The 16,388-nt window shown below is 38.3% G+C and overlaps 1 protein-coding gene across 1 annotated transcript in view; it reads right to left on the bottom strand.

Annotated features, from left to right (window-relative positions):
• The window catches only part of LOC103075697 (contactin-associated protein-like 2), a gene marked incomplete at its 3' end in the record, with an annotated part of 1,289,195 nt that overhangs the window by 701,400 nt on the left and 571,407 nt on the right, over positions 1-16,388 (bottom strand). The gene's annotated exons all lie outside the window — the stretch shown is intronic.

The following is a 16,388-nucleotide window of genomic DNA, read 5'->3' as shown; positions in this document are numbered from 1 at the left end:
TATTTTCCTTTTGCAAAAAAAACAAAGACACTAGCTAAATTTCCTTCTGGCGAGAGACAAAACATTAGCCATCTTGTTTCCTGTACTATCCTTTATCAAGGCCAATAGTACCAAGTCAGAAAGCGGTAATGCTGAGTTGTTTTTTTTTTCATAGCAATATGAGTTTCTGAAATAATGCCACAGCAATGAGAATATACTAGCCTCATAAGGCAAGATTTCTCAGTCTTCCTTACCCCTCCTCCCATGCCCCGCCGGCTAATGAAAGCCACCTTTATAAGGAGGCAGCAAGTATAATATAGGGGGAAAATGCAGGTTTTGTGTTCAAATTTTTGTCTTTTTATTTACTTAACAGCCAGCTTTGATGATGTAATTTAACCTTTCTGATCCTCAATTTTCTCATTTGAAAAATGGAGTAATTATACCTATCTGATAAGTATTGGGTTGGCCAAAAAGTTCATTTGTTTTTTCCTTAACATCTTATGGAAATGAACTTTCTGGACAACCCAACAGTTTTGAGATTAGGAGGTAATGTCCATAAAGTAGATAATTAATAGGCAAGAAATAGAGGGCCAATAAACAGGAGCTATGGATATCTGAACCACTGCTTGCAGGGCACTGTTTTATAGTCTGCCTGGGTTCTCTCTTTCCAAGATGGCGGAGGAGTAAGACGCAGAGATCACCTTCCTCCCCACAGATACACCAGAAATACATCTACACGTGGAGCAACTCCTACAGAACACCTACTGAACGCTGGCAGGAGACCTCAGACCTCCCAAAAGGCAAGAAACTCCCCACGTACCTGGGTAGGGCAAGAGAAAAAAGAATAAACAGAGACAAAAGGATAAGGACGGTACCTGCACCAGTGGGAGGGAGCCGTGAAGGAGGAAAGGTCTCCACACACTAGGAGCCCCTTCGCGGGCAGAGATTGCGGGAGGCGGAGCGGGGAGCTTCGGAGCCGCGGAGGACAGCGCAGCAACAGGGGCGCGGAGGGCAAAGCGGAGAGATTCCCGCACAGAGGATCGGCGCCGACCGGCGCTCACCAGCCCGAGAGGCTCGTGTGCTCACCCGCCGGGGGCGGGCGGGGCTGCGAGCTGAGGCTCGGTTTCGGTTTCGGTCGGAGCGCAGGGAGAGGACTGGGGTTGGCGGCTTGAACACAGCCCGAAGGGGTTAGTGCGCCACGGATAGCCGGGAGGGAGTCCGGGGGAAAGTCTGGACCTACCCAAGAGGCAAGAGACCTTTTCTTGCCTCTGTGTTTCCTGGGGCGCGAGGAGAGGGGTTTTAAAAGCGCTGCCTAAAGGAGCTCCAGAAACGGGCGGGAGCCGCGGCTAAAAGCTCGGAAACCAGAGACGGGCGGGAGACGCTAAGGCTGCTGCTGCCGCCACCAAGGGGCCTGTGTGCGAGCACAGGTCACTGCCCCCACCCCTCTTCCGGGGAGCCTGTGCAGCCCGCCACTGCCAGGTTCCCGGGATCCAGGGACAATTTCTCAGGGAGAACACACGGCGGGCCTCAGGCTGGGGCAACGTCACGCCGACTTCTGCCGCCGCAGGACCGCTCCGCACTCCGTGCCCCTCCCTGCCCCCGGCCTGAGAGCGCCAGAGCCCCCGAGTCAGCGGCTCCTTTAACGCCGTCCTGTCTGAGCAAAAAGCAGACGCCCTCCAGCGACCTACACGCAGAGGCAGGGCCAAGTCGAAAGCTGAGCCCCTGTGAGCTGTGAGAACAAAGAAGAAAAAGGGAAATCTCTCCCAGCAGCCTCAGAAACAGCGGATTAAAGCTACACAATCAATTTGATGTACCCTGCCTCTGTGGAATACATGAATAGACAGCGAATCATCCCAAATTGAGGAGGCGGACTTCTAGAGCAAGATCTATGATTTTTTCCCCTTTTCCTCTTTTTGTGAATGTGTATGTGTATGCTTCTGTGTGAGATCTTGTCTGTATAGGTTTGCTTCCACCATTTGTCCCAGCGTTCTATCCGACCATTTTTTTTTTTAATTTTTTTCTTAATAATTAATTTTAATTTAAAGAACTCTGTTATACTTTACCTTCTTTCTATCTTTCCTTCCTTCCTTCCCTTTTTGAGACAACGAATCGTCCCAAATTGAGGAGGTGGACTTGGAGAGCAAGTTTTATGATTTTTTCCACTTTACCTCTTTTTGTGAGGGTATATGTGTATGCTTCTATGTAAGATTTTGTCTCTATAACTTTGCTTCCACCATTTGTCCTAAGGTTCTATCCTTCCCTTTTTTTTTTCCTCTAAATAATTATTTTTTTAATTCAATAACTTTATTATACTTTATTTTATTTTACTGTATCTTCTTTCTTTCTGTATTTTTTCCTTCCTTCCCTCATTCCTTCCTTCCTTCCCTCCTCCCTCCCTCCCTCCTTTCTTTCCTTCTTGCCTTCTTCCTTTCTTTTCTTCTTTCTTTCTTTCTTCCTTCCCTCCTTCCTTCCTTCCCTCCTCTCTTTCTTTCTTTCTTTCTTTCTTTCCTATTTCCTCCTACTTATACTAATTCTCTCTACTTTCTCTCCCTTTTATTCTGAGCCGAGTGGATGAAAGGCTCTTGCTGCTCCAGCCAGGAGTCAGGACTCTGCCTCTGAGGTGGGAGAGCCAACTTCAGAACACTCGTCAAGAAGAGACCTCCCAGCCCCACATAATATCAAACGGCGAAAATCTCCCAGAGATCTCCATCTCAACACCAGCACCCAGCTTCGCTCAACGACCAGCAAGCTACAGTGCTGGACAACCTATGCCAACCATATAGCAAAACAGGAACACAACCCCACCCACTAGCAGAGAGGCTGCCTAAAATCATAATAAGTCCACAGACACCCCAAAACACACCACCAGACGTGGACCTGCCCACTAGAGAGACAAGATCTAGCCTCATACACCACAACACAGCCACTAGTCCCCTCCACCAGGAAGCCTACACAACGCACTGAACCAACCTTAGCCACTGGAGACAGACATCAAAAACAACGGGAGCTACGAACTTGCAGCCTGCAAAAAGGTGAACCCAATCACAGTAAGATAAGCAAAATGAGAAGACAGAAAAACACACAGCAGATGAAGGAGCAGGATAAAAACCCACCAGACCTAACAAATGAAGAGGAAATAGGCAGTCTACCTGAAAAAGAGTTCAGAATAATGATAGTAAAGATGATCCAAAATCTTGGAAATAGAATGGACAAAATGCAAGAAGCAGTTAACAAGGACCTAGAAGAAATAAAGATGAAACAGACAATGATGAACAACACAATAAATGAAATGAAAAATACTCTAGATGGGATCAATAGCAGAATAAATGAGGCAGAAGAACGGATAAGTGACCTGGAAGATAAAATAGTGGAAATAACTACTGCAGAGCAGAATAAAGAAAAAAGAATGAAAAGAACTGAGGACAGTCTCAGAGACCTCTGGGACAACATTAAACGCACCAACATTCGAATTATAGGGGTTCCAGAAGAAGAAGAGAAAAAGAAAGGGACTGAGAAAATATTTGAAGAGATTATAGTTGAAAACTTCCCTAATATGGGAAAGGAAATCGTTAATCAAGTCCAGGAAGCACAGAGAGTCCCATACAGGATAAATTCAAGGAGAAATACGCCAAGACACATATTAATCAAACTGTCAAAAACTAAATACAAAGAAAGCATATTAAAAGCAGCAAGGGAAAAACAACAAATAACACACAAGGGAATCCCCATAAGGTTAACAGCTGATCTCTCAGCAGAAACTCTACAAGCCAGAAGGGAGTGGCAGGACATACTGAAAGTGATGAAGGAGAAAAACCTGCAACCAAGATTACTCTACCCAGCAAGGATCTCATTCAGATTTGATGGAGAAATTAAAACCTTTACAGACAAGCAAAAGCTGAGAGAGTTCAGCACCACCAAACCAGCTTTACAACAAATGCTAAAGGAACTTCTCTAGACAAAAACACAAGAGAAGGAAAAGTCCTATAATAACGAACCCAAAACAATTTAGAAAATGGGAATAGGAACATACATATCGATAATTACCTTAAATGTAAATGGACTAAATGCTCCCACCAAAAGACACAGATTGGCTGAATGGATACAAAAACAAGACCCATATATATGCTGTCTACAAGAGACCCACTTCAGACCTAGAGACACATACAGACTGAAAGTAAGGGGATGGAAAAAGATATTCCATGCAAATGGAAACCAAAAGAAAGCTGGAGTAGCAATTCTCATATCAGACAAAATAGACTTTAAAATAAGGACTATCAGAAGAGACAAAGAAGGACACTACATAATGATTAAGGGATCGATCCAAGAAGAAGATATAACAATTGTAAATATTTATGCACCCAACATAGGAGCACCTCAATACATAAGGCAAAAACTAGCAGCCATAAAAGGGGAAATCGACAGTAACACATTCATAGTAGGGGACTTCAACACCCCACTTTCACCAATGGACAGATCATCCAAAATGAAAATAAATAAGGAAACACAAGCTTTAAATGATACATTAAACAGGATGGACTTAATTGATATTTATAGGACACTCCATCCAAAAACAACAGAATACACATTTTTCTCAAGTGCTCATGGAACATTCTCCAGGATAGATCATATCTTGGGTCACAAATCAAGCCTTGGTAAATTTAAGAAAATTGAAATTATATCAAGTATCTTTTCCGACCACAACGCCATGAGATTAGATATCAATTATAGGAAAAGAGCAGTAAAAAATACAAACACATGGAGGCTAAACAATACACTACTTAGTAACGAAGTGATCACTGAAGAAATCAAAGAGGAAATTAAAAAATACCTAGAAACAAATGACAATGGAGATACAACGACCCAAAACCTATGGGATGCAGCAAAAGCAGTTCTAAGAGGGAAGTTTATAGCAATACAAGCCCACCTTAAGAAGCAGGAAACATCTCGAATAAACAACCTAACCTTGCACCTCAAGCAATTAGAGAAAGAAGAACAAAAAAACCCCAGAGTTAGCAGAAGGAAAGAAATCATAAAAATCAGATCAGAAATAAATGAAAAAGAAATGAAGGAAACAATAGCAAAGATCAATAAAACTAAAAGCTGGTTCTTTGAGAAGATTAACAAAATTGATAAACCATTAGCCAGACTCATCAAGAAAATAAGGGAGAAGACTCAAATCAATAGAATCAGAAATGAAAAAGGAGAAGTAACAACTGACACTGCAGAAATACAAAAAATCATGAGGGATTACTACAAGCAACTCTATGCCAATAAAATGGACAATCTGGAAGAAATGGACAAATTCTTAGAAATGCACAAACTGCCAAGACTGAATCAGGAAGAAATAGAAAATATGAACAGACCAATCACAAACACTGAAATTGAAACTGTGATTAAAAATCTTCCAACAAACAAAAGCCCAGGACCAGATGGCTTCACAGGCGAATTCTATCAAACATTTAGAGAAGAGCTAACACCTATTCTTCTCAAACTCTTCCAAAATATAGCAGAGGGAGGAACACTCCCAAACTCATTCTACGAGGCCACCATCACCTTGATACCAAAACCAGACAAGGATGTCACAAAGAAAGAAAACTACAGGCCAATATCACTGATGAACATAGATGCAAAAATCCTCAACAAAATACTAGCAAACAGAATCCAACAGCACATTAAAAGGATCATACACCATGATCAAGTGGGGTTTATTCCAGGAATGCAAGGATTCTTCAATATACGCAAATCTATCAATGTGATTAACCATATTAACAAATTGAAGGAGAAAAACCATATGATCATCTCAATAGATGCAGAGAAAGCTTTTGACAAAATTCAACACCCATTTATGATAAAAACCCTGCAGAAAGTAGGTGTAGAGGGAACTTTCCTCAATATAATAAAGGCCGTATATGACAAGCCCACAGCCAACATCATCCTCAATGGCGAAAAACTGAAAGCATTTCCACTAAGGTCAGGAACAAGACAAGGTTGCCCACTCTCACCACTCTTATTCAACATAGTTTTGGAAGTTTTAGCCACAGCAATCAGAGAAGAAAAGGAAATAAAAGGAATCCAAATCGGAAAAGAAGAAGTAAAGCTGTCACTGTTTGCAGATGACATGATACTATACATAGAGAATCCTAAAGATGCTACCAGAAAACTACTAGAGCTAATCAATGAATTTGGTAAAGTAGCAGGATACAAAATTAATGCACAGAAATCTCTGGCATTCCTATATACTAATGATGAAAAATCTGAAAGTGAAATCAAGAAAACACTCCCATTTACCATTGCAACAAAAAGAATAAAATATCTAGGAATAAACCTACCTAAGGAGACAAAAGACCTGTATGCAGAAAATTATAAGACACTGATGAAAGAAATTAAAGATGATACAAACAGATGGAGAGATATACCATGTTCTTGGATTGGAAGAATCAACATTGTGAAAATGACTCTACTTCCCAAAGCAATCTATAGATTCAATGCAATCCCTATCAAACTACCACTGGCATTTTTCACAGAACTAGAACAAAAAATTTCACAATTTGTATGGAAACACAAAAGACCCCGAATAGCCAAAGCAATCTTGAGAACAAAAAATGGAGCTGGAGGAATCAGGCTGCCTGACTTCAGACTATACTACAAAGCTACAGTAATCAAGACAGTATGGTACTGGCACAAAAACAGAAAGATAGATCAATGGAATAGGATAGAAAGCCCAGAGATAAACCCATGCACATATGGTCACCTTATCTTTGATAAAGGTGGCAGGAATATACAGTGGAGAAAGGACAGCCTCTTCAATAAGTGGTGCTGGGAAAATTGGATAGGTACATGTAAAAGTATGAGATTAGATCACTCCCTAACACCATACACAAAAATAAGCTCAAAATGGATTAAAGACCTAAATGTAAGGCCAGAAACTATCAAACTCTTAGAGGAAAACATAGGCAGAACACTCTATGACATAAATCACAGCAAGATCCTTCTTGACCCATCTCCTAGAGTAATGGAGATAAAAACAAAAATAAACAAATGGGACCTAATGAAACTTCAAAGCTTTTGCACAGCAAAGGAAACCATAAACAAGACCAAAAGACAGCCCTCAGAATGGGAGAAAATATTTGCAAATGAATCAACTGACAAAGGATTAATCTCTAAAATTTACAGGCAGCTCATGCAGCTCAATAACAAAAAAATAAACAACCCAATCCAAAAATGGGCAGAAGACCTAAATAGACATTTCTCCAAAGAAGATATACAGACTGCCAACAAACACATGAAAGAATGCTCAACATCATTAATCATTAGAGAAATGCAAATCAAAACTACAATGAGATATCATCTCACACCAGTCAGAATGGCCATCATCAAAAAATCTAGAAACAATAAATGCTGGAGAGGGTGTGGAGAAAAGGGAACACTCTTGCACTGCTGGTGGGAATGTGAATTGGTTCAGCCACTATGGAGAACAGTATGGAGGTTCCTTAAAAAACTACAAATAGAACTACCATATGACCCAGCAATCCCACTACTAGGTATATACCCTGAGGAAACCAGAATTCAGAAAGAGTCATGTACCAAAATGTTCATTGCAGCTCTATTTACAATAGCCCGGAGATGGAAACAACCTAAGTGCCCGTCGTCGGATGAATGGATAAAGAAGATGTGGCACATATATACAATGGAATATTACTCAGCCATAAAAAGAAACGAAATTGAGCTATTTGTAATGAGGTGGATAGATCTAGAGTCTGTCATACGGAGTGAAGTAAGTCAGAAAGAGAAGGACAAATACCGTATGCTAACACATATATATGGAATTTAAGAAAAAAAAATGTTATGAAGAACCTAGGGGTAAAACAGGAATAAAGACAGAGACCTACTGGAGAACAGACTTGAGGATATGGGGAGGGGGAAGGGTGAGGTGTGTTAGGGCGAGAGAGAGACATGGACATATATATACTAACAAACGTAAGGTAGATAGCCAGTGGGAAGCAGCCGCATGGCACAGGGAAACCGGCTCAGTTCTTTGTGGCTGTCTGGAGGGGTGGGATAGGGAGGGTGGGAGGGAGGGTGACAAAGAGGGAAGAGATATGGGAACATATATATATGTATAACTGACTCACTCTGTTATAAAGCAGAAACTAACACACCATTGTAAAGCAATTATACCCCAATAAAGATGTTAAAAAATAAAATAAGATAAAATAAAATATAGTCTGCCTGTATCCTAGCAATAGCGAAGCTGGAATTTGTTCTGGAAAACTCCTGTTTCAACAGCACAAATTATTTTCTTCTTTATGTATTAGCATTCACAAAATATTTCTAGCTTTGAATAGGAAACTCTCTAAAGTAGAAAAGTCCACCCAGATTAAAAAGGCAGAACCCATAATAGTGGGTCACAGGTTGCTTGATGGAGAGCCACACCCTGAACACCAATAATCATAAAGCCCTGGTAGCGTCTTGCTGCAAAATAGAATAGGACTGGCCTCAGAGATACTATTCTTCATCCCCTGCTCTTGCCTTACCATCAGCCATGCCTAAAACTACCATAGCAGGGCATAGCTCAGTCTGGCATATATGGAAACTCTGTTTCTTATATAGGAATGCTGTTCCTCCACAACCCTTTGCAAACCTCTAGTCATGCAACCAACAATTACTGAGCACTGTGGGAAACAGAAAATGAACAAGAGTCTATGCACTGCCTTTCAAGAGCTTAAGCCTAGGAGGACAGGATTTTAAGAGAAGAAAATGAGAGGAAGAACATTATAAGGGGGGGAAATACAACATAAGAGAGCACGATGCTGGATTTTCAGGAGGTGGGATGGAAAATTCACTGTACATTTAATAGGCAGTTCTATTCCATATGAATTTGGACTTGGTGTTATCCAGGCTACAGAGATGTTTCTTCTCCAAAGACTCTATAACATACGTGGAGGTGGGGGTGGGGGATAAGATTCATGCGAGATACAATACTAGGCAGAATCTGATCCGTCATCAGAGTGATATGAAACGTACAGAAATGCGGAGACCAGAGTAGTCATGGGTAGACTATAAACAAAGGGCTTAATCAAGCTTAGAGCATTTCGCTTGGGCCTTAAAAAGAGAAGTTCCATTTTTATAATTAAAATATTGAAAACTCTTCCCAGCAGAGAAAGCAGGAAAGCAAGAAGGAAGAGTTAGAACCATGATCAGTGGGCGGGTGGCCCAGGGTTGTTCAGGTCTATTGCCAGAGCCATTTCCCGCTACAGGTACCCAGGCATAGGCCTTATCAGAAGGCATTTATAGCCAAGAGTCCTGATTCTCCAGACCATGTGGGGAAGCAATGATACAGACACTCCAAAATTACATAAAGCTAAAAAACATCTTTGATACTCAATTTGGGATTTCAGTACTTGTATGCCTTTGTGTGGTATATTCGCCTTCTAAGTTGTTGTGGGTTAACAGTAACTCAGCCTAACAGTGAAAGTAATTTACATCAGCTCATTATATCAATTAATTCCAGGGAAGTAGTACAGAGTCTCCAGGGGAAACCAGGTTGGCATCTAAATGTGCTGCAAATAATGCATAAATGAGAAAATCCATGTCAAAATGATAAAAAATATTAGTGTGTACTTACACACACATAAGCATTTAACAGTCAAGTGAGGTTAACTGAACATTTATAAAACTCAGTATTAAGTATTTCTTTAAAAGTGATCTTTTATTTAAATAAAATGTTAATATTTTATCTTAAATGTTTGTTTCTTAATATTTATCTTTTTAAATTGACATTATCCCTATGCTGATTACTGGCATTTTAATTCCTAATGGTGAGAAATGTTTTATTTCTAAATCAAATTGATTCAAATATAATTTCAAACCATAATATTTTATCACTATATTAAAAAAAATGTTAGAACCAGCTACCAAGCAAAATAAAATCTGAATTAACCTAGCTTTCCCCTTCCTAATTATTTATTTCTTCTCTTTAGGAACCATTTGTATATGTCCAATATACCATCATCACATTGTTCAGTAATTATTTGTTTGAGCATCTGTCTCTTCTAAACTGAGACTCCACAGTGAGGGATTTTGAGCTTTTGATTCTTAGCATTACAAGGCATATAGCCCACTCAGTAAATGCCTATTGACAGACCGAAGGAATGGATGAACACAACATTAGAAAGTTACACCAAGGAACTCAAGTAATTTCAGAGAAAATATCTTTTACTGTGAGAAATATAGATTATTCCTATGTACGATTTTAGTCTTAAATCCAGACTCTTGCTCTAGTGAACTAATTATTTTAGTAGGTCACAGGAAATGTATAATTTGTTTCATAGCATGTGCTAGCTTGAAAGATTCACATCAAAAAATTAATCAAAATGACTTTGCTGCCACGACTTGAGAACTACTTGACCAGGATCAGGAACATACAGGGGAGAAGTTGGCAGGTGTCAATTTGTTGTGATCAAAGGGCTCCGGAAGAAGTGATGCATTCAATTAACTCTGTTCTGAGGTAGCCCTGTTATTAGAGACTCTTTCAGCTGGAATCATCCTTTCCGTTGTGGCAATGCTTTCCAAAATGCTTTAGAACCAAAAAGCTATATTTTGGAAATTCAAATATATAACAATTACTTAATATAAAATCAGTATGAACAGAGTGGCTGTTTGGATGGATGCAACAACTCTATCCAGGGTTATGGATGACAGGTGCAGTTTTATTTTACCCAGAGTATCTCTTTTATCTCTGTACTTGATTTTAATTGCAAAGCATTGAGAAAATTGGTATTCACAACTATAAGAAACAGAATTGTACCACATTTGTTTGTAGCAGCTCACTTTTTAGTCTATGGATACTAATTACTTAAACGGGGATAGTGGAAGAAATTTTATTTCAAATCTAAAAAATGTTAATCTGACAGCAAACTGAATGCACTGGTAGTCTTCAAAGCACTTTGAAGGTGCTGTATTTCTTTTTCTCTACAGTATTTAAAAATTAAAATAGTTTTATTTATTTTTTTAAATTTATTTTATTGAAGTATAGTTGATTTACAAGGTTATGTTAATTTCTGCTGTACAGCTATGTGATTCAGTTATACATATACTGTATATACATTCTTTTTTACATTCTTTTTCTTCATGGTTTATCACAGGATGTTGAATATAGTTCCTTGTGGTATACAGTAGGACCTTGTTGTTTATCCATTCTATATATAATAGTTTGCATCTGCTAACCCCAAACTCCCAATCCATCCCTCCCCCACCTCGCCTCCCCCCTGGCAACCACAAGTCTGTTCTCTATGTCTGTGAGTCTGTTTTTGTTTCTTAGACATGTTGATTTGTGTCGTATTTTAGATTCCACATGTAAGTGATATCATATGGTATTTGTCTTTCTCTTAGTATGATAATCTCTAGGTCCATCCATGTTGCTGCAAATGGCATTATTTCATTCTTTTTTATGACTGAGTAGTATTCCATTGTGTATATATATATGTGTATATATGCGTGTGTGTGTGTGTATATGTATACACACACACACACACACACACACACACACACACACATATATATATACACACCACATTTTCTTATCCAGTCATCTGTCAGTGGACACTTAGGTTGCTTCCATGTCTTGGCTATTGTAAATAGTGCTGCTATGAGCATAAGGGTGCATGAATCTTTTTGAATTATAGCTTTGTCCAGATATATACCCAGAAGTGAGACTGCAGTATTATATGGTAACCCTATTTTTAGTTTTCTGAGAAATCTCCATTCTGTTCTCCATAGTAGCTACAACAATTTACATTCCAGCCAACAGTGTAGGAGGGCTCCCTTTTCTCCACACCCTCTTCAGCATTTGTTACTTGTAGACTTTTTCATGATGGCCATTCTGACCAATGTGAGGTGGTACCTCATTGTAGTTTTGATTTTCATTTCTATAATAATTAGTGATATCGAGCATCTTTTCATGTGCCTGTTGGCCATCTGTATGTATTCTCTGGAGAAATGTCTAGTTAGGTCTTCTATTTAGGCCCATAAAATAGATAGTTTTAAATAAAATTCAAATCAAATCTTTGTGTTACCCCTACAACTACATTTGGTTCTGGAGAACCCAATGTAAAGTCCACAGTGCCAGCACAATGGCTTCAGAAATAGGCTCCTACAAAACCAAATCACAATTAACCGTAGAGTGTTTATCAGAAAAGCTAGCTGTTACTAAGATCCCAAGATACTGGTATGCAAAAGCAGTGTTTCTCAAAATTTTCTGTGCAAAGGAATCACTTGAAAATCTTGTTAAAATGAAGATTCTGATTCCTTAGGTCTGGGGTGGAGTCTGAGATGCTCCTTGGTGATACTTATGCAGCTGGTCAGAGAACCGTGGTTTTAATTACAAGTCTCTAGGGATTTCCAGTTCACTGCGGTAGAATCTCAAAAAATGAGCACACCACGAGAAGAAACAGCCCAAGAACGGAGGGCACAGAGGGGAGACAGCACGTGGAAAGGGAAAATTTGATCTATGCTGCCATTTCTCCTGAGACTGTACTTTTTTCATAGGCTCTCCTACCAATTTTTAATATGATACATTCAGAGTGACAACATAATAATCTTTTAGTAATCTTTCTTAAATCTCATTTAGTAGGTTTAATCATTTCAGAATCTGACTCTTGACCTCATGTAATTCATAGAAAGTGATCACTGACTATAAAGGTAGTTTCATTTCACCTTAAAATGAAGTTCCCTGTTCTCAATCTGTGTCAACTGAGGTTTCCCACCTTCTTAGTTCTTATACAGAGGCCAATACTAGGATACTTAATTTGCTTTTAAATTAGTACAAATTTTATACTTAGACATTACATTCACCTTGTTCTAAACTTTAGAAAGGAAAACTGCAGGTTACTTGAAGGATATTTTGTGAACGATTGGAATTTATAAATTACCATCTCGGCATAAATGAGCTCCTGAATTTATGATTTTTCTCCTTCATCTTGGCTCCCAATTTTATTTTTGCTTATCAAGACAAGAAATTCAATTAGAAAGTTTGGTTTCTTAAATGCTATTTTCCATACTCCTGGCTCTCAGAGCTATTTCCACTATCAAGGCAGAGTTTTCTTCTGCATTACCTTCAATATCAATCTCAACAATATTTTGGTACTTTTATTCTCACCCTAATTAGATTTTAATTTTATTTGAAGGCATACTCTCCATGGAGTATATATTACTGCCTTATATTTCTTCTGTTCATACTGAAATTATATAGAGAAATTATCATAATTTAGCAACTAATTTAGTATTTCATTACTACATAAGTTAGTTTCATAGTTGTATAACCAGAAAAACTAATGTTTAGGTATCACCTCACTCTGGTTAGAATGGGCATCATCAGAAAATCTATGAACAACAAATGCTGGAGAAGGTGTGGAGAAAAGGGAACCCTCTTGCACTGTTGGTGGGAATGTTAATTGATATAGCCACTATGGAGAACAGTATGGAGGTTCCTTAAAAAACTACAGATAGAACTACCGTACGACCCAGCAATCCCACTATTGGGCATATGCCCTGAGAAAACCATAATTCAAAAAGAGTCATGCATCCCAATGTTCATTGCAGCACTATTTACAATAGCCAGGTCATAGAAGCAACCTAAATGTCCATCGACAGACAAATGGACAAAGAAGATGTGGTACATATATACAGTGGAATATTACTCAGCCACAAAAAGGAACGAAATTGGGTCATTTGCAGAGACATGGATGGACCTAGAGACTGTCATACAGAGTGAAGTAAGTCAGAAAGAGAAAAACAAATATATTAACGCACATATATGGAATCTAGAAAAATGGTACAGATGAACCAGTTTGCAGGGCAGAAATTGAGACACAGATGTAGAGAACAAACGTACGGACACCAAGGGGGGAAAGCAGCAGGGGGGGGCAGGGTGGTGGTGGTGGGATGAATTGGGAGGTTGAGATGGACATGTATACAGTGATGTGTATAAAATAGATAACTAATAAGAACCTGCTGTATTAAAAAAATAAAATTAAATTAAAAAAATAAAAACTAATGTTATATTGATGCTGCTACTTCAACAAGCATTTATTTATGGAAATATTTAAATGCAGATACATTTACGATACCTCCTATATTATGCCCAAAATTTCCATTAAAAATCATCAAGTATCTTTGGTCTGTATCTATCTAACAACTGTACATTTTTACACTAACCATATAAATCATTAATTTTAGCCTTACAATATAAACGTCTTAAAAATAATTTCTATTATAATAAATGTGAATTTATTTTGTTATTTTACAACATATTCCCCCAAATTTTATGAATATAGCATCTTTTAAGAGATCATAGGCTCACAGGAGGATAGAGAGGTGCAAGATCATTAGTTCTTTTACCTGTTTCCAGGTACAACTGTATTTACTCTACATAAATAACAGTAAGCTCTTTATAATCAGAACCTGCTCCAGTTACTGTAAAACAAACTATGGAAAAACAAAGAATAAAGCATGTTTTGTCCTTAAGAAATTGTATTCATTTTTTAAAATGTAATTAGCAAGTTAGGTCTCTCTATGCTTAATATTAAAACATTGGTACAGGATTAAGGTAATATACCACTATTGTATGAGTATACTGAGGTTTTATGGAAAAGTTCATCTTTGAAAAGAAATATAGACTTAGCTTAGCCTGGAAGGTGGAGGAACACCTTTCCACATGGGGAGAAAGCAGGGGTCTGTACCAGTATGAGTTAGTGTAAAATGTGATCATGAAATAATGGATTGTCAAATTTGGCTAGAGAAGAAAGTGTGCATTCAGGAGTGAGGATTATAGCAGAAAGTTTTGGATGTCTGACCAACAGCCTTTCCCCCTTTTTTCCTTTCTATCATAACCCTGATATTTTCAGGTATCTTCTCTCTTTCACGTGGCTGTGTGCTTTTGGAAGAGAGACTATCCCGGTCTCCAGGGGACAGAAAGTAAAGAACCAGTTTTCTCAATGAAGTCATTTAACCTGTTGTATGTTGTCCCCCCAAATCTATGATCTGCTTCTTCTATAGCAATAGAATTTATGTCTTGACAAAGAGCTAAAGATACCATTTTCCACACCCTTTTTAATTTAGGGGGCAGGTACTTTTTTTGCCCACTTCATCTCCTTCCTGTGAAGAACTGTAACGGTGAGACCTGGAACAGACATCTCAGAACACAAGAGGATGGCACAGGAAAATTATTAGGAGACCGGGCTCCAGATAACATACAAGCCCTGGGCCATCTACCCAAATGTTTTTATGAAAAAGAAATCGATTTATGTTATTTTGGTCGTCGTTGCAATAGCAAATACATCCTAACTAATACAGACCTTCAGTTAATCTACCCTGAGGTTGCCCTACATCTATTCTTCTTTTGATGGCTACTGTTGTTTTAAGTCATTATGTGTTGCCTTATATTACTTGCAACTGAAAACAGCCAAACCCACAGATATTAAATTTATGAACCTAGGCTGAGTTCAGGTCATAGAGTGTGCTGTTTATTAAGTTAGGGATTTTCCTGGAGAATATAACCTTGTTTATTCATTCAATGTGTATTTACTGAGTGCTTATTATGTATAATAATCTGTGCTGTTTAATTAAGCTTTCTAAGCAAGAAGTTTACTTGCAAGAACCAATATTTATAGGATATTGTGTGGGGAGGTGCAGTCCATCCACTCCCCAAGAGATTCTGAACTTTATCCACAGGAAAATAAAGCCAGACCATCAGAGAAATGCATGGTGGAATGGTATTATTTCAACCCCTAATAGAATGACTTTCACTAACTCTGGGATTTAGAACATTTTTTTCCTAGCAATGAGAGACACTGGAGACTCTTAAAAAATAAACTTACTTGATAAGTAGACATTTTAAGACATTAAACTAGTAAGAGTATGCAGGATAGATGGGAGAGGAAAAACTAAAGGCAAAAAGATCAACTAAACAGCTGTTTTAATGCCCCAAGTAAAATATCGTAAAATTCTGAAGTAGAATGAGACTGTGAAGAAGCAAAAGGATTAAAGAGACTATGTTACTAGTTGATTACTTGGAAGTAAATCAGTTAAAAATGCCTGATATTCTGCATTTAGGAAACAAGGACAGTGACATTTTCAGTTTGAGGCAATAACTTTTCTTATATAACTAAAGGTAGGTAAATTTCAAACTCTGTCAAAACTTTTAAGACAGTAATTTTTAAATTTAAACTCATAATTAAAAAAAAAAAAAGTTTCCCAAATGAGCTAAATTTAGAATGGCTGTAAAGCTGTACTCCTCCAAAAAATGTCATTAAGTTTTATCTCAGTTTCATCTCCTTTACTGGGGGAAAAGATAATGAATGACAAGGACAACAAAAAGGAGATATAAGAAACACTGTGTCAGAAAAGTAGAT

The sequence above is a fragment of the Lipotes vexillifer genome, unplaced genomic scaffold (genome assembly GCF_000442215.2).
Source record: "Lipotes vexillifer unplaced genomic scaffold, Lipotes_vexillifer_v1.1 scaffold940, whole genome shotgun sequence".
Taxonomy (NCBI): Eukaryota; Metazoa; Chordata; class Mammalia; order Artiodactyla; family Lipotidae; genus Lipotes; species Lipotes vexillifer.
Note: the sequence above shows the minus strand (reverse complement) of the source record. Positions and strands in the feature narration are given on the sequence as shown.